Source organism: Alosa sapidissima, chromosome 9 (genome assembly GCF_018492685.1).
Source record: "Alosa sapidissima isolate fAloSap1 chromosome 9, fAloSap1.pri, whole genome shotgun sequence".
Classification (NCBI taxonomy): domain Eukaryota; kingdom Metazoa; phylum Chordata; class Actinopteri; order Clupeiformes; family Clupeidae; genus Alosa; species Alosa sapidissima.
In genome coordinates this window covers 18,667,685-18,681,637 of record NC_055965.1, presented here as the reverse complement: position 1 = coordinate 18,681,637, position 13,953 = coordinate 18,667,685, and positions in this window count along the sequence as shown.

Sequence of the window (13,953 nt, the reverse complement as noted above, 5' to 3'; positions counted from 1 at the left end):
ATGTTTGCTGTATGTGAAAAAAAATGTTTTAGTTTAGAAACCGCGTAACATTCGTTAGCTATGAACTTGCTAATTAGGGCGCCGCCAGAGCCCTTATTAGACATTCTCTGGCGCCGCTTTACACAGTGTGACTGATGGATGTTATTTGGAAGTTCAGTGATCGGAATATCCCTGATTCAAATCCCGGAGAATATCCACAGGCTTTTTCACTAGTTTTTGACAATAATGGTTTGTTGTTTCCTGTTTAGATGCTGTCTTCAGCGAACACAAAACCACCCTGACCCGAATAATGGACACCATGGGAAGATATTTGAAGTATGCACCGGAAAGGGTGGGTGGTGGTGGCCGTCGGAAGACACTCCCTGCTGTTGCTGAATGATGCCATCGGTATACATGCACAGCCTCTCGCACCACATACACCTGAGTTTGGATTGATCATTTATGTTGTAAAACAAATCAAAATAAAATAATGTAAAAAAATATATAAGTTGACTGGTTCTTGATGGAGGTGTTTATAATTTTTGTGTGTGATAGGCCTACTGCAAGTTGCATAGGCTAATAAAGGTAAAGGTTGCAATATCAACGTTTATTCAACGGTAATTTGTAGTTGAGGCTTTAACCATGTTGGATTTTACTGCGTTGTTTCAATGTTGCAATATATCATATTCAACAGTGATTCACTGTTGAGGCTTTCAACATGTGTTCACCTATGTTGAAATGGCAGATGTTGAAACAATGTTGCGATATCAACGTTGATTCGATTTGCAAATCCAACACATAATTCAACGTTGATTCAACCTTTGTATATAACGTTTATTCACTGTTGAATCAATGTTGAAATGCCAGCAGGGAGAGAGTGTGTGTGTGTGTGTGTGTGTGAGAGATCGAGAGAGAGGGGGGAAGAAAGTTAAATGTATGTGTGAGTGGGTGTGAAAGGGTATACCTGTGAGAGCAGGTAGAACAGGTGCATGAGGGTGACAGAGAGAGAGAGAGAGAGTTGAGTGTGTGTGTCTGTGTATGTGTGTGTTCCAAAACTTGGTGTCTGATCAGGCCTCCTGGGTAATGGGAAGTCTCAGCAGGGCGGGACCAGCCTCTGGATGCTGCTGTGCGGCGCCTGCAACTAGATAACCTATTAGAGGGAGAGCAGATAGCTAACAAACATTCAGAAAAAGTCCTATTGGCAAATTTGAGGAAAAGTTGGTAAAGGGGCTATTTCACACAATTTGAGGGTGCTGAATTCAAATATTTTGTTTACCAAGCTCAATTTTGAGTTTTAAGCTTGCTAATTAGCATAATTCACATATCTGATGGCAAAACCAAAAAGTATCATAGGAATTGCAAAAAATGAGGCATTAATATACTCTTTATGTATCAGATATGTTGTAGGAAAGGACAGGACTTACCCAAATGACCCTCAAGTAGCAAATGAAAATAAGCTAAAACTAAAATATAAATTGAAATAATAGCTAAAATTCAGTATGACGTTTAGAAGCAAAATAGATTCCTTGATAATAAGTTGATAGAATAGTAGGTGACTGCTCATTTTTCTGTAGAAAGTACTTTGTCACTAACTATTATGAACAGTTGTCAGTCTTTACAGAGGATTTACACTGTATTTTTTTACTGTAAAGGCGACTGTGCTTACCTAGTTAAAACATCTCACTGGTGCTCTTTCCTATCATTCAAATTCCAGCCATGCAAAAAAATGGAAGAGTGTGCATGTTTGAGGGTTGCTGAAGAGTGCTATGGAGATAGCTTTATTTGCAAAAAATTAGATATCCTAGAACAAGATATCCTTTATAGTGCAACAAAAAGAAACATTCTCCAGTGCATCATTACTGCATATGATGCTGAAAGGGAAGTGAACCTAGGACAAATCCTCAGCTTAATGAATGATTAATGTCCCTGGGGCAGCCATGGCCTACTGGTTAGCACTTCGGACCTGTAACCGGAGGGTTGCCGGTTCGAACCCCGACCAGTAGGCACCTAAGGTGTTAGGTGCACCTTGAGCAAGGCACCTAACCCCTCACTGCTCCCCGAGTGCTGCTGTTGGTGCAGGCAGCTCACTGCGCCGGGATTAGTGTGTGCTTCACCTCACTGTGTGTACACTGTGTGCTGTGTGTGTTTCACTAATTCACGGATTGGGATAAATGCAGAGACCAAATTTCCCTCAGGGGATCAAAAGAGTATATATACTTATATACATACTTACTACTGTAGCTATTGCAGATATTGATGGTTATTTGTGAACTGGAAATAAGTCTATACTCACTGTCTAAGTCCTCACTCACTGTCTAGGAATGTGGAATGTCCAGTAGTGATCACTGCAAAACCTGCTCATTCAACACTGGTAATAGATACTCAAGATCCACCCATCTGACTGCAGCACATTTAAGAAGTATGCAGGAAAGTTTGTAAGAAACTTTTGTATTGTTATTTGGTATTTGTTATGTGGTAGCAAATTATGTTGACCATCAAAAAATAGACCTAATATAGGAATGCACACAGATATTGCAACAGATACGCTCAGGCCAATCCAAACTTTTCTCATCTGTTGTTCCCCGTTGGTGGAGCACACTACCAGTTCCTACAAGGGCAGGGTCATCCCTCTCCATTTTCAAAACACTTCTGAAGACCCAGCTCTTTAGAGAACATCTCCTTTCATAGCACCACTTACAACAAGTCTTGCTGATCCTAGCACTTACCACCCGTCTTGAACTGACACTCAACTGTTTAAAAACAGCACTCACTGATGCACTTATTCTTACTGTACTCTACCATTTTTAAATTGTCCTAAAATTGTCGAGAGAATTACTTTAAAACTTAGCTGTTACCATGTTGTGTACCAATGGTGTAGGCCTATCTGATTAAGACCCAAAGAGTGGTTGAAGCATACTTATTAAATTACACTGGGAGTAAAGAAGACTATCTTCACTTTTTCCCCTTTGCAACTGTCAAAGAAATCCCATAAACTGGTCTGCTTATGCCAGGTAATACTACTACCGTAAGCTCCTACTAGCCATATTCACGTTCAAGTGTTACGTTGCAAATTATTGATGCTGGCTAGCTAGTTATTTACGTTGTGGATATGGATATGGATTATGGGTTATTGAATGCAATTCAACACTGCTGTTTTCTGTTAACGTTAGCAATCGGTACAATCCTTCCTCAGGTTGCTAGCTACCAATGCTATTTCTGATTATGCTTAAACTGGGCTTGCTATTTATTTTAGCCATCAGAGATATAGTCAGGTAACGTTAGCCTAGTTTGCTTTGCATTTCAGGACGCTTTTTTTTCACCACCAAGCATTTAGTGCTTAGGGCACCCAAATGGGTAGCGCCGGCCCTGTTGACGTACATTATCCTTGGACCAAGCCTCACAAAAGTTACCAGAAGGATTTTTGATTTTCGAAAGCGTTTGCCCGTCACAGCCAAACGAAATCGGCGGCGAAGTTCCGAAACAGGAAGTCGTCCATATCTCAGGAACACTGTCACATATCGATACCAAATTTTGTATTTGAACTCGGGACTCCAATGCGAGGGTGCATAAGCTAAAACAAAAAAAGAAAACATTCCAAAAGTTTCCAGCATTTGGCAAACCACCCACCCGTATTTGGTAACTATCACCTTCCACATTTGCAGTTGTACTGGTACATCTATCACAATGTCTCTGGGCAGCCACAATGTCTCCGGGCAACCTTGCCCAATCATGAAATCCTTGCTCTGCCATGGGAAAGTATGGACTTACGAACTGAAATGGTAAGGAGAACATTAGCTATTTTTTGCTGACGTAGTACAGTTATTTTCACATTGACGGTATTCAAATTAAATTTTTTATTATTGTTAAATATCATGATGGGAGAGTATTATTAACTAGACTGCATTTCTGGCGGGAACTGCGAAAGTGTGCGTGCCCTGGTCCGGTCACCAACGTGAGCAGACAGTGGCATACGCTATGCTGAACCTGGCTTGATCCAGGCATTGTAACAGTGCCTTTCAGTGTTGGAGCAGTGGCAATACCTCAAAAGCTCTAGGAGAGGGCTAATTAAGTGTGCTTGCAAAGCATACTTATTAGGGGTCCGAGCAGCGTAGCTGCTATTGTTTCTGTACCGTTCATTTTTTGCCAAAATTCTGTAAAAGTCATACTGCAGCCTAAACCGTAACTCCAAAACTCTTGAAATGTTCAGGAATGGTTACCAGTACCCACCTCGGTAGTGCAAGTGTAGTGCAAGGCAAGTATAACTGTATAATTATAGGCTGTTTATCTTATTGACTCCAGCACAGAACCCCCCCCCCCCTTCACCTACCACCACAAATACAATTCAATTCTCTGGGAAACACTGCTTTCCATTAAACCCTTCATCTTATCCACGACAAATAAATAATCCTGTAGAATCAAGTATTGTTAGAATACTATTGGGTTGTAGAGATTAGCACACTAGAATAGAGTACTGTTAGAATACTGTTGGGTTGTGGTGGTTAGCATACTATATATATATATATATATATATATATATATATATATATATATATATATATATATATATATATATATTATTATTATTATTATTATTATATTGTTTCTCATTTTCGAAGGTACACTTAAATCTGCACAAAGTTCTTGAGGTGAAAGTGAAATTGCAGGATTGTTTGGCTCTGCCACCTAACCACGCCCAGTTTATCTGCTGGAAAACCCTGTAGCTCCGGAGCAAGTGGCTCAGACCAGGATAAATTGTTTGCTCGCCCTCAGTTCACTCTTTTGTTCATCTCAACCCAGCACTCCAGTGTGTCCTGCTTTGTGTGCGTCTTTGAGTTAACGTAAGTCATCACTTTAATGACCCTCACTATGACTTTTGTGATGTTTATCAGTTTGTAGAGTAGCTCTGCCATCATGTGTAAAGTTAAGGTCTTTGTTTGTTGGTTTGGTGTGTTGGAGTCCCATGTGAGAGATGCATGTGAGAGATGATTAGATTATGTTGGTTGAGTTGGGATGTCAAGTATTGTTTAGTTGTACCTTATATAGCCATATGATTTCAGTTTATTGTTGTGAGTTGGGATCTGTACTGATTTACCCCATTTCACTGATTACTCCATTTTCTGTTTGTTTCCTCTTTGATGCAGCACACATACAAGTAAAGAACAAAAGAACAGATGAATTGAAACTCAAATAAAGTTCACTTGTGTCGCACCGAAACCTGCCATCTCTGTGTCATCACTCCATACCATTGAGCCTTCTGACCGAGGTTCTGCCTGCTCGCCACACACTCACTCTACCTCAACCCACATCGCCCCCTACAGTTTCTTCAGTTTGGTTGTGGAGGTTAGCATACTAGAATAGAATACTGTTGGGTTGTAGAGGTTAGCACACTATAACGTTACAGCACAGGGTAATTCTAATTTTATGGATCAAATTTATTCCAATCCAATTCAAATGTTTTGAACAACACAAAGGTTTTATCCAGATCAAAACCAAGAATAGATTATGTGATCTAATCCAATTTCAGGATCCTTGTTTCCCTTAGAACAACCCATTTTCAAGATTTGAAATCCGATAGCCGAAATCCGGTAACTGAAATCCGATAAACGAAATCCAATCACGTTTTTTTGAACAATTGGGCCCAAACAATCAAAGCATATGGAAACTAAAAAGCTATGCTACCTCCATTTTGCTCGGACCCCGTTAAATCACCGCTTGCGCTTAGGGGTCCGAGCTGCGTAGCTGCAGGACCCCTATTGTTTCTGTACCGTTCATTTTTGGCCAAACTTCTGTAAAAGTCATACTGCAGCCTAAACCGTAACTCCAAAACTCTGCCCATAACCCAAAATTTGGGGTACTGCACCCAAAGGTGGCGCTATTGGAAAAAAAAGTTAATAATGCTAATTTCTCTTTACCAGATTGACCTAGACTCAAAATTCTTTCATAATATTAATCTCTAAACTCAGATGCATCTTTTTGGCCCTGGTCTTATGGTCTAAAAATGTTTCCTTTTGACACAATTTCATGGAAAAGCCAAACATAATAAAAAGTTTCACACTCTTCAAAAATAATCAACTCTTCACCCCTTCTCACAGACAATGTTTAGACCAAGCCTCACAAAAGTTATCGCTCAGAATTTTTTAATTTTGTTCCATTTCAGAGATATAGGCCAATAAAGTTAGACCACTTAGGCCATTTTTCCTAGATCACCTATATTCCTATAAACCGTAAGTCCTAGAAACTTAACATTTTCAAGTATTGTTATCAGTACCCCCCACTACCCATAACCCAAAATTTGGGGTACTGCACCCAAAGGTGGCGCTCTTGTCAAAAATGCTTATTTTTAATTCTTTCATCATATTAATCTCTACATTCAGATGCATCTTTTTTTTTCACTTTGAACAACTTTGAACAACAATTTTCAAGATTTGAAATCCGATAGCCGAAATCCGGTAACTGAAATCCGATAACCGAAATCCAATCACGTTTGAACAATTGGGCCCAAACAATCGAAACATATGTAAACTAAAAAGTTATGCTACCTCATGTTCATTTTGCTCGGACCCCGTTAAATCACCGCTTGCGGTTATATGTATTATTTTTCCCGTCTCCCTAATTTTTTGTCAGCCCAAGCGCCTAGGCCCTTTGAGACAGAGACACCGTTCCAACTTTAAAACGTCCGGTCAGTACCGGTGTAAGTTGCTCGCGAAGATGATGTCAGGTGAGCGTGTCGTTCGTCCGCCATATTGGATTGAACAGAAAGCGAAACTAAATTTTCACAGGTCACAAATTTGGTCCGAACACCACGAAACTTGACGTACATTATCCTTGGACCAAGCCTCACAAAAGTTACCAGAAGGATTTTTTGATTTTCGAAAGCGTTTGCCTGTCACAGCCAAACGAAATCGGCGGCGAAGCTCCGAAACAGGAAGTCGTCCATATCTCAGGAACACTGTCACATATCGATACCAAATTTTGTATTTGAACTCGGGACTCCAATGTGAGGGTGCATAAGCTAAAAAAAAAAACAGAAAACATTCCAAAGGTTTCCAGCATTTGGCAAACCACCCACCCGTATTTGGTAACTATCACCTTCCACATTTGCAGTTGTACTGGTACTAGGGATGTCCCGATCCAGCTTTTTGCACTTCCGATCCGATACCGATATTGTAGCTTTTAGCATCGGCCGATACCGATGCCGGCCGATCCAAGCATGTATTAAAGATTAAAGATATTTACTTATTTTGTTGTTATACTCATGTTGAAAAGGGTTTTACTCTTAAGAACAACTAGCCAACTTAATTAGGTTAGTTTGAATAATCCACAGTGGTTGGTAATGAGAAGCTGACCTGTTTATTCTTAACAGGGTTAAATAAACACAAAATAATAAATAGTCAATTAACCACACAAACTGAATTGGCATCAGTGCTCTGCTCTTGAACAACAAGAGTGTAAACCAAGGCTTAAAAAGCCATCAGTGCAAACAATATTGTAAACTGTATAAAAAAAGCAAAACACACAGAAAAGCTGAGTAGAAAATAAATAGTCAATTAACCACACAAACTGAATTGGCATCAGTGCTCTGCTCAAGAGTGTAAACCAAGGCTTAAAAAAGCCATCAGTGTAAACAATATAAAATTATATATAAAAGCAACACACACAAAACCTGAGTAGAAAATAGTCAAATTACCACACACACACTGAATTGGCTATAACAACCTAAATAACTGTCACGCCTTCTACAGTATTGCTATCTCCTCCACACTTTACTGCTCCATCTCCATACTCCCTTCAATTTCTACTGTTTGTCCCGGCTGCAGTCTGAGCAAGATGGGGAGATTCTTCTTCACAAAGGTGATCATTTCAACATGCTCAGGTGTCAGCCTGCTCCTGTGCTCATCAATGATAAGTGAGACTGCGCTAAAAAGCCTCTCACTGTTGCGTTTTAAAAGCGAAACTGATGCCACAACTGGTCTGGGTTTGCTGAAGTAACCCAGGCTACAGGCTACATTTATTACAGAAAATCAACAGCGCGTAATGTAGGCCTATCTACACTATTTAGAGACAGGAGCTTAAGTTTACCGCGACAACAGCTGTCACTAATTCACATCGTCGTAGGCTGCGCCGATGCACAGACTAAACGGTAAAAAAGTTATGATAGCCTTCTGGAAGCTTCTACCCTTTTGGATGTGTAGAGTTGTAGGCCTAGGTGCACTTAGTTGTTAGCGATTGACCAGGTTGCTTTTTGAAATGAAATGCGTTTGTTAGGCTAGCCAATTGTAAAAATAGGGAAATTAAAGTGCGTGCTGTGCCTATACATTACACAAACAATCTTAAATCGTGAAGATAACATTCGTTAGACAGGCAAAGCTGTCAGCAGCAACAAGCATAAGAGCCTTAATAGTAAGAGGGTCTCGCGGACGGTCGCGGTTAACATTAGGCTATATTAATTCAACTGTGACATGAAATGTTTGCTCGATAACTTTAAATTCTTAGTGGGACATGCACAGACAAGTGGGATGCTGGACAGGTCGCTAGGTGTGCTGAAAAACACAGAGCAGGCCGATCCCACATTTTTTGCTAATATCGGCAACCGATCCAATTCAAATATCGGATCGGGACATCCCTAACTGGTACGTCTATCACAATGCCTTCCAAGTATGCACAATGTCTCTGGGCAGCCACAATGTCTCCGGGCAACTTTGGCCAATCATGAAATCCTTGCTCTGCCATGGGATAGTATGGACTTACGAACTGAAATGGTAAGGAGAACATTAGACGGTATTCAAATTAAATTTTTCATTATTGTTAAATATCATGATGGGAGAGTATTATTAAAAATGTTACAAGTATGCAAATGCATATGTTTACGGGCATTTAGGTTTTACTGTGTTGTTTTGTTATAAAGACATGCAAGGCATTCTGGGCCGTAATGAACAGTGGTCGGCAGCACTCCATAGGCTATACGTATTAATATGAATAGGTGTTTCTGTAAACCTAGGGACAATAAACAGCTATCTCTGTTACAAAAACGAGCTGGTAATCGATCACTGAAGAGGGAACTATGATAAAAAAGATTTTTTCCCTAAAAGCATGGAGTTGACAAAAGAATAAGCAAGCAATGTCACGTTAATGTTAAATAGCCTACATCTGAACGCTAGGTGGCAACGTTGTGTTACATTTCACTAGTGTACTTGAAATACGGTGTGAGCTTCACAAGTAAGGAAGGTGCAAATATTATGTAATTTATCATGGGAAATTATTGGAAATGTTATTTCTTGTTTATTCTAATTGCAAACCACACACATCCATTCGTAATCACACGTACACTTTTAATACCTTGAAAAGACTATCATTTCGTTCATTTGATGTTGCCTAGCAACAGTGTTCAGAGCACAGATTCTAGAACAAAGCTTCAGAGAGACACGTTTTGAGTTCATGGCCAAGTAGCCTACCTAAAATATCGGTTTCCATGTGTATGTGCTGGATGGTGTGCTTCCTTTATGAAAGTAAGTGTTTTATAGAGTTACAGACATAATGAGTCATGTTGTAGTGGTCCACACAAATGTGCCCCTTCTGTTATTAGAATGCTAAGCGGAGATTTAACATAATTCATTCTTGTGTGGCTAGAAGCTAGCTAGCTATGTCATAGGGAGGAGATGTTGCTGTAACCAAAGATTCTATAGTTAACTAAGATGAATCATAAGACGATTCATCAATGGAACGAAATGGCACTAGTTCCGGACTCCTAAATAGGCGTGTCAAAACATAAACTTTTCTCTGAATAAGCAATAATAACATATACATATAATTTTGTATACTATTTTACAGTCATTGTTTGTGTGTGATGCCAATGAAACACTCTTTCGGACACGCAATGAATAATTTCATTTTGCCCCGTTAACCGAGCTAGCTAGCTAGCTAGCTAACGTTAGCATAGTAAACGGAAAGTGAATGGGAATGTTCGCTAGCTAGCTAGCAGCTAAGAACTTTGGTTAAACGTATATATTGTTGCAAACAAACCTGAAATAACATATGTTCAGCAACTTTGTGGTAGTCTACTAGTTCTAGCAAAAAATATGTTAGGTTAGTTTATCAACCATCTCTGAGTCTAGAGCCTCTGAGAACAGGTGGCTGTGCACCAGAGCTTTGAGGAGACCGTGACAGATCACGAACAAAGCTATTTTTGTCTTTATTTGTTTCGTTGGAAAATACAATTTCAATGTCGGAATGTTAGGGAGACATGTGGCTTCTAGAAAATGGGTTCAAAACTTACATCGCTGAATGTAGGGCTAAGGGATTGGTCATATTCCGTGAAAATGTTCATTTCTGCCATAGGAATACATAGACACTGGACCTACCGCTAGACTCCTAAATGGGCGTGACTGCTTCGAACCCCACGTCACAACGTGCCAGAATTTACCCTCTTATGAATCGTCTCGCTTTATCAACCGTCTCTGCTGTAACGTTGTAATGCCATGGTCATTTGATATGAGATGCTTGTACTCGTAACTTCATCACTCGTAACTTTAGGACTTCTATTTTTTTTTTACTAAGAGTAATTCAGGAAGCATAGCCCTAAAAGTAGCGCCTGAGTCTGTGACAGCTTAAGCGAGGACTCAATTTTGCATTGTAGGCATAACTAAGGGATGCAGTAACACCACCAACAACAAAAACTAGCCTACTCATTGTTTACATGTACATTAAATGTAACGTTTCATTGTGAATCAAATTAAAATATTCTCCTCTTTGCAAACGTTGGCATAGGCATATGGTGACAGATTAATTTAATAATGTTGCTGCGTGAATCACGGTAAGCGCGAATGAAGTGGCCAATTCTTAATGGGAGTCACTATGGAAGTAGGCTAAGTAAAATAGAGATGTTTAAAATAAGATAAAGTTAGGATATGCCCGCTTGACAACGGCAGAGATAACGGGCCTTTGGCCATAGCAACCATCCATTTAGAACGACTGGCCTTCATAGCAACCAAGGATCTTAGCTGTGATTCATGTAGCTACAGCATGCAATGTGATGCAAAGTATAGAAAGGTGATGAAATATACAGAGACAGGTCAAGAAATATAGTGCAATGTAGACAGTAGTATACAGTTGATTTACTGAAGGTGGTTTAGAGTAATATGAATTAAATATAAATATGTGCAGTGTATTAGCAGTTATCTCATACAATAAGTAGAATAATGTATGTAGATGTAGCAGTAACATTATAATAGTAGAAATACTAATATAGATATATGCAGTGTATTAACAGAATATAATAAAACAGAATAAATATGGATATTCAATATGACAAATATATAACAGATATGTACATAACATACAGCTATGTGCAGTGTGGAAACAGTGTCATTGTAGTGCAGAAACAACATTATAAGAGTAGTAAGAATAAGTCTGTGCAGGATAAATAGTATGAAGATCAGTAGAATAACTATGTATAAATGTAATTACAGTAGGCCTATGTACATTTGTAAATAAATAGAAAACTATGGGTGAGAGGGATACATTAATTTTATTTAATCGTAAAAGTAAATTGCATTCAATTAAATTGCAATTAAAAATCTTTCCAGTAGGCTTTAATGTCACGCAAAAAGTACAACCAAAGCTGAGCTTGATCAACTAGAACGTCTAAAGAACCAGAACTTGAGTGTAGTTTTTGCTGGGTCCCAGGCCATATTGGTCTGAGGGGAAATGAGAAAGCGGACAGTGCTGCCAAGCAAGCCCTCAATGAAGAAGTCACAGAATGTCAAATCCCTGCCCCAGACCTTAAACCTATACTGAACTCTTACATCACAGATAAGTGGCAATCTGAATGGGATTAAAATGTACCAACAAGCAAGCAAGGAATGTGCATTTTTTAGCACGTTTTCATGATTCACTGGGTCGTTATAGGCCACACAAAATACGGTGTTGCTAAAATTACTCCTATTGTGGCTATTAGAGACATGCGTTCATGAGTATCCAGCTACATTCAATGAGTTAAGTAAAATACATTCACACACACACAAAAAACATCACTAATGTTGTGGACATTCCTTTATTCTGAGATACATCAATAGGCTCTCAAAACAATCCCAAACAGACATAAGGTCTTTATAGAGCAAATCCATATCACTCTACCGTAAGAAAGAATGTGTTGTTTTCTTGCACATTCAATGTGTAGAAAGCCAAATAACACATGTTGTGTCAATTTCTGCAAATAATGTGTTGGGTGATTTAAATTCTACAACACAAAATATGTGTCAACATCAAGACCAATCACAAAACGCCTACGGCCAAGTTTTTTTTTCCCCTATCGGCCAAGTTCGTCCAACGACATTTCAACGACATCTCACTAGGAGCAACGCTGGTACAGCAGGGAATTCTACACGGTTGAAAGGACCAATAAAATGGACAGGTAAGTGGATGATTTTGTGTGTTTATGTTTCAATTATAGACATAAGTGGTTAAAAAGTGCTCAATAAGCTATAAGTTAGGCTTAACCCGACCTCTCACAGGTGACTTTACCTCAGCGTCCCCCCAACACAATGATTGATATTCGCGGTCACACCAAGGCGAATTACTGCTAGCAAGTAAGTTACTTCTAGACCAGTTACTTATGCTAAATGAGCTAAGCAGGGGGTGTAGGCTTGAAGATCAAGTCTTTGGTTAACGTTTAGCGTCAATGCCGTCAGCTGTCTGAAAACTGCAACGCTGAAGTGACTAAATGCTAATGTACTAGTGCTAGCTAATTTTAGCCAATATTGGCCCCGATCTTTGTGATTTGAATATAATTCAGATATTTTCAAAATTAAAGATATTCGAACGAATATAAGGCAGCCCCTAATATTCGAACCTGTTAGAGATATTATTTCATGTAAATGTGTCTGCTTCTAAACGTTGTTCTCAATTCAGATTTCGAGTTTTTTCCGCGCCTTGTGAAGTTGAGAATCGTGACGTGAGCTTATTAGCAAGGTCATCTTAGATGACGTTAGCGTAACCTCTAAACGTAGGCTATGTACACAATCGCAAGCAACTTTGAAACTGCGCTCTCAGTGTGTCATATCAACTTAACTAGGGTGCCAGCAAACCTGAACTGCTGTCAGTTTACAAATAGTACCGTAAGTCTTCTCGCAGGCCCAGAGATTTATAGGACACGTGAATTTATTTGATTGGGAAATTCTGTCGTGGGATTAGCCTAGCCTACTGACCAAATTGACAACTAACTGCTAATCAGCTATCTTCTCGTGTAGGCTACTCAACTAGCTAGGTAGCTCACTTGCCTGCAACACCTGCTCATGCACTTTGAATTAAGCTGTGGTTATTACAGTTGGCAGAAATTGTGTGAAGTGTTGCCTTGCGTGAATAAACTGTATAAAATGGGTTGGGCGCACACACGCACGCGCACGCACGCACACACACACACGCACGCACACACACACACGGGAGGGAGAGGGAGACGCACACACGCACGCACGCACACACACACACACGGGAGGGAGAGGGAGACACACACACACACACACGCACGCACGCACACACACACACAGGCGCGTAGCAAGCGTGGGGGATGTGGGTGTTATAATGTACACAATTTTGCTGGAACACGATTCTATCCCCCACACTTTTTGTCAGATTAAATTGAAAGTAAAATATGGAAATAAACGCTCCCGTAAAGAGTTGGAACCGTATCTATAACTCACACACAGAGACACAAATAGGTCTGTTGATTTGATTGAACGGTCATCCAGCCAATCATATCAATTTAGGTGAAGAACCAGAGCCGCTCTGATCAAATTCAAAGTGTGCAAAATTCACTGTCTGACTGACAGTTTTTGTCACAATGCAGGGAGTCAAAGTGAAAGCGGGGTGCATGCACCAAGGCACCTGTTTCTGCAGGAAAACCTTTGGCTACTGTTCTCAGAGTATTATGCTTTCTCTGCCTATGATCTGCAGCTTTTCTCAAACTATGGGCCTCCTCAA